Genomic DNA, 11,780 nt, shown 5'->3' on the forward strand with positions numbered 1-11,780 from the left:
GGCTCCAGGCTCCAAGCTGTCGGCACAGAGCCCAACGCGGGGCTCGAACTCACGGACCGTGAGATCATGACCTGAGCCGAAGTCAAACACTCAACCGACTGAGCCACCCAGGCGCCCCATATTTTATTTTATTTTTTAAAGGTTTATTTATTTTTGAGAGAGCAAGAGCAGGGGAGGTGCAGAGAGAGGGGGACAGAGGATCCAAAGCGAGCTCTATGCTGAGAGCAGAGAGCCTGATGCAGGGCTCCAACCCACGAACTGTGAGAACAGGACCTGAGCCGAGGTCGGACACACAACCACTGAGACACCCAGGCACCCTGAGCTCATTCATTTATTCACTCATTATCTGGTTGATGCCAGATGCTGGGGCACAGGATGCATAAGGCTCAGTGCTCCTGGAGCTCACATGCTAAGCAGGGGATGGGCCCATAAGCAGATATGTTACAACCCAACAGCCCGGTGTGGTCTGGGATGGCCGTGAGAGCAAGGGCTTGGTGGGAATGGAGGACAGGTCACTGTCCACAGAAAGGCATCAGCCGAGGTGGTGACATTTCTGCACAGTCTTGTTCTCATAACTGCCTCCAACTTCAACTCCTTAGAGGAGACCGTTAAACTCTGGCTGAGGACAGTAGTACCCCATATGGTAGAAACAGTGCTGAATTCAGAAAGGACAACATCCTTCAGATTCATTCATTGATTCATTCATTCATTGATTCATTGATTCATTCATTCATTGATTCATTCACTCATTCAGTAAAGGCCCTTACCTGCCGGACCTTGAAAAATTGACATTAATTCCCTGAGCTTCGGTTTTTTCATGAATATAATTGAGACACTGTGACATCCACCGCATCGTTCTTTCTGGAGGATTACATGAACCGATGGGAGTGACGATGCTCTGTCAGCTGCAATGTGCTTGGCAAATGTGATCTATTATTTATTTTTCCACTCACGCACTCATTCAGTCAGCCAGTAACTACTGAGCGCTCTCTCTAAGGTCTGACAAGCCCCTCCTCGAGACAGGGGCCTGTTCTGTGCACGTGGGTGTGTATCTGTGTGTGAGGGTCTGTGAGCGACTGTAGCCTGCCTTCATCGAGCAACAACCATCTGTTGCGGGGAAGTCCTAGCTTCCCCAGCCCCCAGCCCCCAGCCCTCGCCCCTGGGTGCAGGCGGGCAGGGGCATGTTCTTCAGTCTCTCCCTCAGCCACGGATGCTGGTGCAGAGAGGAGGCCGACATGGGCCATGACTCACCAGCCTTAGTCACGTTGCCTACAGGACTTCCCTTTCTACTAGATGATGGCCCAGAATAAAAGTGTGGCCAGAGCGTGAGGTAGCATTCCAGGCTGCATCTCTGCGGGGCATCTGAGCCACCAGGAAGGGAGCCGAATTCATTGTTCTGCTTGTCCCCTAGCTTCCCCGCTGCTCACATCAGAGGCATCTAGGGGAATCCCAGGGCTGCAGGAGGGCAGAGGAAGAGGCCCTGGCCTCATGGAGGGTGGCAGACCATGGGTCGCTTTCCCACTGCCTGTCATTGTCTCAGCAGATCTTGGCCAGCCACACCATCAGCTCCAATGTTTACAAAGTGATTTCCCACGCTTTCTCTCATTGGATTCCCACAAGAACCTATGAGGCTCTTATTGGAGAGACCAGAATAGCATAGAGGTACAGTGTGTGGTCTCCGGTTAACTGCTGCATTTGAAGCTGGGTCTGTGGCTTTCCAGCTATGAGACTGAGTGAACCCCTTAACCTCCTATGCCTCAGATTCCTCATTTTATTTTTCTTCTTTTTTAAAATCTTTTTTAAAAAAGATTTTAGTTATTTATTTGGGGGCGGGGCAGCGGGAGAGACAGAGGGTCTTAAAGCAGACTCCACACCCAGCATGGAGCTCGATGCCATGTGGGGCTTCATCTCATGACTGTGAGATCACAATCTGAGTCGAAATCAAGGGTCCAACGCTTACCTGACTGAGACACCCAGGCGCCCCTCAGATTCCTCATTTTAAAAATGGGGATCATTGCGGGGCGCCTGGGTGGCTCAGTTGGTTAAGCATCTGACTTCAGCTCGGGTCATGATCTCACTGTCAGTCAGTTCGAGCCCCACATTGCATCGGACTCTGTGCTGACAGCTCAGAGCCTGGAGCCTGCTTTGGATTCTGTGTCTGTCTGTCTCTCTCTCTGCTCCTCCCCCGCTCGTGCTCTGTCTCTCTCTGTCTCTCAAAAATGAAAAAATGTTAAAAAAAAAAAAGGGGGAGATCATTGGGGCACCTGGCTGGCTTAGTCAGTAGAGAATGTGATTCTTGATCTTGGGGTTATAAGTTTGAGCTCCATGTTGGATATAGAAAATACTTAAAAATAAAATCTTTGGGGCACCTGGGTGGCTCACTTGGTTGAGTGACCGATTCTTGGTTTTGGTTCAGGTCATGATCTCATGGTTTGTGAGTTGGAGCCCCGCATCGGTGCGGAACCTGCTTGGGATTCAATCTCTCTCTGCCCCTCCCCTGCTTGTACATGTGCGTGCACTCTCTCTCTCTCAAAATAAATAAAACTTTAAAAACAGAACAGTCTTGGGGGTGCCTGGTTGGCTCAGTTGGTTAAGCACCCAAATCTTTTTTTTTTTTTTAATGTTTTTCTTTATCTTAGAGAGAGAGAGAGAGAGAGGCAGAGAGAGAGAAACACATAATCTGAAGCGGGCTCCAGATTCTGAGCTGTCAGCAGAGAGCCCGATCTGTGACTCGAACTCATGAACCGTGAGATCACGATCTGAGCTGAGGTCAGACGCTTAACCGACTGAGCCACCCAGGTGCTCCAAGATTTTATTTTTTTTAGTGTTTATTTATTTTTGAGACAGAGCACTGCAAAAGCGAGGGAGGGGCAGAGAGAGAGAGGGAGACAGAGGATCCGCAGGGCTCAAACTCATGAACTGTGAGATAATGACCTGAGCTGAAATCAAGAGTTGGACACTTAGGGCCCGGGTGGCTCAGTCAGCTAAGCGGCCAATTTCAGCTCAGGTCATGGTCTCACAGTTTGTGGGTTTGAGCCCAGCATCAGGCTCTGTGCTGATAGTTCAGAATCTGGAGCCTGCTTTGGATTCTGTGTCTCCTTCTTTCTCTGCCCCTCCTCCCCGCTCACGCTCTGTCTGTCTCAAAAATGAATAAATGTTAAAAAGAATTTTTTTAAAATCTTAGAAAAATAAAATAAAAACGGGGATCATGAGGGGTGCCTGGCTGGTTCAGCTGGTGGAGCATGCAACTCTGGATCTGGGGGTTGTGAGTTGGAGCTCTGAGTTGGGTGTAAAGATTTCTTAAAAAAAATTAAAGATGCGGATCATGATAGCATTTACTCTGCACAGTTTTTGTCACGATTAGTAGTTTCCTCGTTTATTGTTTCTCACTCCAAATTAGACTGCAAATTTTAGAAAGAAGGGATCTTTGTTTTGTTTGCCGAGTGAGTGTCTGGAGTGTTTAGGACAGTGCCGGACACAGAGAGGTTTGCAAAAGATACTTACAGAATGAACGCAGCAGCTTGGAACAAGCCAGGCTCACAGTGTGTCTCCTATGCGTTAGCTATGGCAGTCAGTTCGGGCCGCTATAACGGAAATACCACAGATGAGGTGGCTTACACACAGGAGTGTATCTTCACCGTTCCGAAGGCTGGCAAGTCCAAGATCAATGAGCTGGCTGATTTATTTAGTTCCTGGTGAGATCCTTCTTCTACTTTGCAGAGGGGCGCCTTCTTGCTGTACTCGCTCATGTGGCAAAGAAAGAGCTCTGTGTCTTCCTTTTCAGAAGGGCCTGAATCGGGTCATGGAGGCCCCATCCTCCTGACCTCATCTAACCCTGATTACCTCCTGAAGGTCCTACCTCCAAATACCCTCACATTGGGGATTCGATTTCAACAGGTGAAACTGACGTAGGAGACGCTAACATTCAGTCCCTACTAGCTATTATTATAGGGTTTTCCCTATTTGGGGGCTGTAGAGACTGAAGTTTCTAGCGTTGAAGTGAATTGCCAGAAGTCACAAAGCCAGACACGGCAGGGGCTGCTGACTCCAAATCAAGGTCCTTTGCTCCTCTAACCTGACTACCCCCCATTCCTCCTCCTGGTTCCTCTCTCTTATCTCTCCCCTCACCCTACGCAGGCAAATGCTCATTAAAGCTGGGTTGATTTCGTTAATCCAGTTTCTATTTATTTATTTAATTTTAATTTTTATTTTTAACTAATCTAATTTTAACGTGGGGCTCGAACTCAAAACCCTCAAACCAAGAGTCACACACTCCACTGACTGAGCCAGCCAGGTGCCCCTATCCATTTTCTTTTCTGCAATACAGAGAGCTGTAGGACTTTGAGACAGTCACTTAACTTTTTTTTTTTTTATGTTTATTCATTTTTAAGAGAGACAGAGAGACAGAGAGACAGAGCACGAGTGGGGGAGAGGCCGAGAGAGAGGGAGACACAGAATCTGAAGCAGGCTCCAGGCTCCGAGCTGTCAGCACAGAGCCTGATGAGGGGCTCAAACCTACCAAGCATGAGCTCATGACCTGAGCCAAAGTGGGACGCTTAACCGACTGAGCCACCCAGGCACCCCTTAAGTTTATTTATTTACTTTACTTATTTACTTACTTAAAGTCATCTCTGTACCCAATGTGGGGCTCGAACTCACAACTCTGAGATGGAGCCACATGCTTTTCCAGCTGAGCCAGCCAGGCGCCCCTGCCTTTTTTTTTTTTTTTTTTAATCCTTTTCTGTGAGTATCCACATGGTTAAGGTTTATTTTATAAGAAAAAAAATCTGAGAAACAAATTGAAGGGGATGAATAAAATTAAAAAGAGAAATGGAACCAGTGACAAGTGCCGAGACCTCTTCAGGAGAGGAGATTTGCTTCTCCTATAGCTGTATCTGAGCTGAGAGGGTTGGGTCTTAAGAATCTATTGTTCCAGCATTTCAGTGCTGCCTGAATGGACTCTACTGCCCCAACCTGGAGTGTCTCCTGGGAGGATGGGCCAACATGGCACCAGAAGCTCGAGGCATGATACAGGCTCTATTCTGAATGCTTGGCCAGTTGGGGCTGGGAATACTCCAGGCTGGGAATAAAGGAACCTAGGCAAAGCATTTGGTTGCCCTGGGGATAGGTTCAAACTCTCTACCTAGCAGTTTGGGTTCTCCCTGGGATGTGTAGAGCTTTCAGAGAAGATGGCTTTGCTAATCGGAAATACCGTGTGAAGGGAGGCAGAGGATGTGCAGAGAGGCAAGGTAGTAAAGTGGAAACAGGGTTGAGCTTGGCTTGGGTTCCAGTCCTGACTTTTCTATTTACTTGCTGTGCAAACACAAGCAGGCATTTTGTTTCTTTGAGCTAGGTTTTGTTTTCGCTTTTGTTTTTTTTGATCTGTAAAAGGGGAGATGTGATCCTGTTGTAGGATGAATCCATCACAAACGGGAAGGGGATTCTCTCCCATGATTGCATCCCTGACAGAGGCAAGAAGGTTCTTACTGAATCTGTTTCAGGTGTGAAGGTGCCTCCTAATCCAAAGGGGACCAGGAGAGGGGCCCAACTTTTTTTTTATTTTAAAATTTTATTTATTTTATTTAAATCCAAGTTAGTTAATATATAATGTAATAAGGGTTTCAGGAACAGAATTTAGTGATTCATCACTTACACGTAACACCCAGTGCTCATTCCAGCAAGTGTCTTCCTTAATACCCGTCATCCATTTAGCCCATCCCCCCACCCAACACCCTGCCAGCAACCCTCAGTTTGTTCTCTTTATTTAAGAGTCTCTTATGGTTTGTCCCCCTCCCTGTTTTTGTCTTATTTTTGCTTCCCTTCCCCTATGTTTATCTGTTTTGTTTCTTAAATTCCACATATGAGTGAAATCATATATTTGTCTTTCTCTGACTGACTTATTTTGCTTAGCATAGTACATTCTAGTTCCATCCACATTTTTGCAAATGGCAAGATTTCATTCTTTTTGGTCACCGAGTAATATTCCAGTGTGTGTGTATATTCAAAACATATATATATAATATATATTATATATATACATAATATATATATAATATATATTATATATATTATATATATATAAAACATCTTTATCATTCATCAGTTAATGGACATTTGGGCTCTTTCCGTTCTTCGGCTATTGTGGATACTGCTGCCATAAGCATTGGGGTGCACGTGCCCTTTACGAACCAGCACTCCTGTATCATTTGGATAAATAACTAACAGTGCAATTGCTGGGTCGTAGGGTAGTCTATTTTTAACTTTTTGAGGAATCTCATTACTATTTTCCAGAGTGGCTGCACCAGTTTGCATTCCCACCAAAGCATTCCCTGCTTTGTCAAAGGTTAGTTGAGCATACATTTGTGGCTCCATTTCTGGATTCTCTATTCTGTTCCATTGGTCGATGTGTCTGTTTTTGTGCCAGTACCATACTGTCTTGATGATTACAGCTTTGTAATTCAGCTTGAAGTCTGGAATTGTGATGCCTCCAGCTTTGGTTTTCTTTTTAACGTTACTTTGGCTATTTGGGGTCTTTTCTGGTTCCATACAAATTTTAGAATTGTTTGTTCTAGCTCTGAAAAATGCTGGTGTTATTTCAATAGGGATTCCTGTCAGAAGGCATGATCCCAGTGGCACAGTGTCGTCCCCTCCACCCTTTCCCCCACCCATGGACACATGGTGGTTCCTGAAGAAATGTGCTTTCAGGAGTATTTTGCAGTCAGAATATATTCTGCACACCCTCTCATTTCTTCACTCGTTTGTTTCTTCACATGGCCAACAGCCCTTGGGCTGGGTAGAGAGTGGTATGAAAAAGGCCGATCTGCTCCTTGTCCTCAAGCAGCAAACCGTCCATGGGACAGACAGAGAGCTGGAGGATTTCAATGCTGTGTGATTGGTGCCAGGACAGAGGGACACGTGGGGGTTCCAGGATCACAGAATCTTCGTATCAGTCCTTCCTTAGTTATGGATGTGGGTCACCCAGCATGGCCTCCCCCAGCCAACTCGAAGTAGCCCTTTGCTCTAGTTCATGGGTCCAGGGCAGACAGCAGATGAGGAAGCTCTAGGAAGGCCCCATAAGGAGGAACCCAGGCTGGGCACATTCCTGCTGTAACCCTCCTGCCCAGATGCCTGTGTTTCCCTGTAAGACGTCCTTCGGAGAGCAGAGCCAGTCACACCTTTTTTGCCTTCTGTGATTAAGCATCACAAAGGCAGGGAGACTTGGAGTGCTGCCTGGCCAAGGGGTTGTTTATTCCATCACTTGAATCACAATACATCCCCAAATTTCCCTTGATTTGGCTAATTCAAGAGATTAAGGCCCAGATGTGATGGGGGCAGGGGTGCCACGAAGTGTCACAAACCCTTCATTTTGTACCAGCTGATGGGAGACCATAATTGCCCAGATGGTGGGAGAGCATGATTTAGTCCTTCTTTTGTGCCACGCCCCAAGGGAAATGGGAATTAATCATGGAGCCGGGGTGGAAGAAGCTCTACTGTCTCACTCTTTCTCTCTCAAGCTGGCAAGAAGGTCCCTGATGAATATGTAGGAGAGGAAGCTGGTCAAGTCTTCCTGCTTAGCTCCAATCAGGTCTGGCTATAGCTTAGGATTCTAGCTGACTCTGTGCTCAATATAGCTTTTGCCTCCAAGGTTTCTCCCTCTGGCTGCATATTTTGTTTCTTCCCTTCGCCTACACACATCACTTCTTTACCTCCCACTCACCCCCTTCAATGTTTTTATGTTCTCAGCAACACTCTTCTTACAAGAGTGATCTCCTCACCAAGACTGATGACCGCCAGGATTGTCCTCATCTGTTTGACCTCCCTATAATGTTTGAAGCTGTTGGCCACCTCCTCCTTCTGGGAACTCTCTTTTCTTGTCTCCTGGAACTCCCTCCTCCTGCTTTTCAGATCCTTTCTTCTCCATTTCTACCTCCCCCCACCCGCACCCCCTAAGATGTTGACAAGTTCCCAGTTCTCTGTCTTTGGCCTTTGTCCACCCTCTTGGTTCCTTCAGGGAGTGGTGGATACTGTTGGCTGCCCATTTGACAATCGTTCTCTTTTTCTTCTTGTTCAGGGAGGAAGACCCCCTCCTCTCTGCCAGGGGATGAATCATGATTGGTCCAAAAAATCACAGGAAAAAATTAGTCTCTGCATGTGATTTGTGTAAGGGTGGACACGTGACATAGCTCTGACCAATGGCCCCTGAATAGAAGTTTGGATAGGAAGGATCTCAGGGGACAAATGTGTAAGGAGAAGCAGCCCTTTGGGCCTTTAGTCAAGATATGAGGGTATAGTGCCTGAAGTTGCAGCATCCATCTTGTGAGGTTGGGGAAGAGACCTACAAGATCAATCACAGCTATGCTACCCTGGAGCTTTGGTGTAGTTTAAGGCAATGAACACAGAGTCCTGGCCTGGCCTTGCTATTCTCATTTTTAAACTGCCCAAAGCATTCCTGATTCCTGATTCCTGATTCCTGACTGATATACTGAGAGATGCCAACATCTCCCAGGACTTCACCTATCAGCTTTCCCCTGATATTTCCCAGGTTCATATGTTTAATGCAGACCTCTTGCCCACAGCATCGCAGATGTCTTCACCTGGATATCCCTCAAAGCAAATGTCTAAAACAAAACCCCATCTATGTGTATTTTATTCTCAGACCAAGTCAATTTGCCTCCTGTCATCCTTAATACTTTATTCTTACTTCTGTTGGAGCACTTATCTCATGGGTTTATTGGTATTAACTGTCTGTCTTTGCCTCTAGAATTTAAGCTCCCAAAAGTCTGGAAACTCATCCATCTTTAAATCCCTAGTATCAGGTAGGAGCTCCTTAGGTTCTTGTTGAACACATTAATTTGCCAATGTTCAGATGTGTTCAGCTGTAAGGGATACAATACCTAAAGAATGGTAACTTAAATTGTAAAGGTATTTCAAAACATGAAGTCTGGAAGTAAGTGGTTCCAGGATTAGTTAAGCAGCTCAGCGAGGTCAGGGCACTGAGTCAGCACCTCGGAGATTCTCTGGGCTCACGATCTCTGAGAATCTGCTATTCTTTATGGTTTTAAGGTGCTGCCACAGCTCCAATATCACATTCTCACGCAACAGCCTTCCCAACAGGAAACAACGATGCGGGCCTCAGGTCTTGGTGGCAGGAAAAGGGTTTCTGCTTCCCATATTTCTCTGTTTTGGGCAAGGCAAATCCCTTTATTGTTGAGAGCTACAACTGTTTGTATGCTCCCTTGGGCCAATCGCTGAAAAAGGGAACAGCAATGAGCAGGAACGGCTTAGACCAATCCCAAGTCACCCTTGGTGCTGGGGGACATGGCTGTGTGACCAACGCAGGGTTCTGAATCAAGGCAGAAGAGGGAGTATCTGCTGGACAGGTGAGCAACGATGCTTACCACCGATGTGTTCTGTCCTGGTCCAAGTTCTTCCAGAACACTCACTGCTTTCTTGGGCACTTCCAAGATATATGCAGCTCTGTGACAAACCTGTCCCTAGTGTAAGAATAGTCCCTAAATGCTCCATGTTTAGTGACCCATAGCCGAGGCTGATTATGGGCAGTCCTATGACTTTGCGCACTTGCTCTGTTGCAGGGCTGCGGCAGGGAATTGTGAGGCCTGGTTGTTGCACATGAGGGGGTCAGTGTCAAGGGGAGCAAGACGGAGTTGAAAAGCCAGCTTCAACTCTGTTTGCTGAGCCACACGCTGTGGCATGGGGTTGTATCTACTTGGAGGTAGGGGCATCTGGTTCCAGTTCTCACAAAGGCACCCTGAGGCCCTAGGGCTGCCCTGCCTTCCAAAAAGGCTGTACTAATTTATACACCCCCCAGCAGTATGTGGGAATGTGCGTCTCTGTGTACCCTCTCCATTACTACGTATCATCACTTAAAAAAAAAATCTTTAATAATCTCTTATTTGGTTCCCCTGGTGTCTGTATGGCCCTGCTGGCTTCTCTATGAACTTGTTATCTACTCCCAGACTTATCTTCCCCCAAATCTTAAATCAGTCACCTCCTTGCTCAAGATCTTCTATGACTCTCTCTTAGGTTTAAGTTAAAGCCCTTACTTGGCATTCTGGGCCCCTTGAGATCTGGCCCCACCCGATGCTCCCAGCCTTCTTTCTCATGACAAATCTTTTGCTTAAGCCAAAGGAGTCCTTATGCTATTCTCCAGCCTCAAGCTCCTTTCCTCTTTTCTGCTCATTCTTGAGGCCATGGCTCGGATCCCATCTCCTGCAGAAACATTCTTGGGCCACTCTGGTCTATCCTCTTATAACCTCTGAATTCCTTCAGTTCAGTGGTTCTCAACCTTGGCTGCACATTAGGGTCACCCAGAGAGTTTTAGAACACACGAATGCCTGGGGCCACCCATGGACATTCTGACTTAATTGTTCTGGGTGCCAGACTGGACACAGGGATCTTTAGACTCTCCAGGTGACTCTATCGTGCAGCCAAGTTCCGGAACCATCTCTTGAAATCACATGGACTACTGCCTTGCATGCGGGAGAGCTCTCTGGGGGAGCTTTAAAAATCAAATTCTTGGCCTGCACTTCCGGCAGGTTCTGACATCTGTAGTTTCTTAAAGCTCCCCAGGTGATCCTGATGTGCAACTGGACTGAGGGCCACTGTGCTGGTGTGCTTATATTGTTTTATACTTCCCAGGGGGTCACATTCGGAGGAGGTGCCCGACAATGTTAAGGTGTTTCTACCTTGACTAAGGAGGAATAGAATGACTTCAATGTGTACAAGAGATTTGACAACTGTAATGTGCTGTGCAAGTATAAGTTTTTTATTAAGAGGTTGTTATTTCTATTCTATTCTATTCTATTCTATTCTATTCTATTCTATTCTATATGTTCTTACTATTTTAAGGTTCCAAGCTTGTCTGCAGTTTTTGAGGTAGGCCTATGTTTGGTACCAGGGAGTGCTTGGGAAAAAGCTGTTGAATGGGTACATGAATGAGGGTGATCCCTTTACAATAATGAAATGCTGCTCAGTACTTAGGTTTTCGACCTTGGCACAGGTGCTTACCAGGATGCTAGACTGTGACAGTGCTGAGGAATTCTTGGTTTGAAGAATGGGCTAAGGCCTTGAATGCCTAGGTTATTAAAGTTTGTTTTTTTAAGTCCAGAGGCAAAACCAGTAAAAACACACAAGCTCACTTCTTTTGCTCTCCTTTGTCCCTCATCCCATGTCCCCAGGTACAAATGCTGATGTAGCCCCTGCAATAAGAGGAAATATCTTTTATTATCTTCTCCCCACCCCCCCCCCCCTGCTTTGAGCAGGGATTTTGCAAAGCAACACAAGCCTGGGGTGGGGGCTGGGACAAGGAGGTACTTGGGAAGGGGATCAGGCTGTAGTTGGGGGTTCCGATGGGGGGGGTGGTCAGGATGGAAGAGTGGAAACTGGCCCTGATGCCAGACGCAGGAAGGATACGTCTTCCAGTTACTTTTATTGTTTCCTCCTCCCTCTTGCTAATCATAAAAGTGGTACATGTTCAGTATGGACAACTTGAAAAGCCTGTCAGAAACATACAGACACATCTCACCACCCATAAGCCCACCTGCCAGAGAACCCATTGTTATTTGAATTTTTTTCAGTCTCATTTCTATGCAGAACAAAAATGGTATTATGTGGTGGCCTGATTTTTTATTTTCACTTAGAATTACATCGTAAACATTCTCTTTTGTCAGTAAATATTCTTTCAGAGCAGAGATTGGCAAACTTACTTTCTTCTTTTTTTAAGTTTATTTATTTTGAGAGAGAGAGAGAGACAGAGACAG

Source organism: Panthera tigris, chromosome E1, assembly GCF_018350195.1.
Source record: "Panthera tigris isolate Pti1 chromosome E1, P.tigris_Pti1_mat1.1, whole genome shotgun sequence".
Classification (NCBI taxonomy): Eukaryota; Metazoa; Chordata; class Mammalia; order Carnivora; family Felidae; genus Panthera; species Panthera tigris.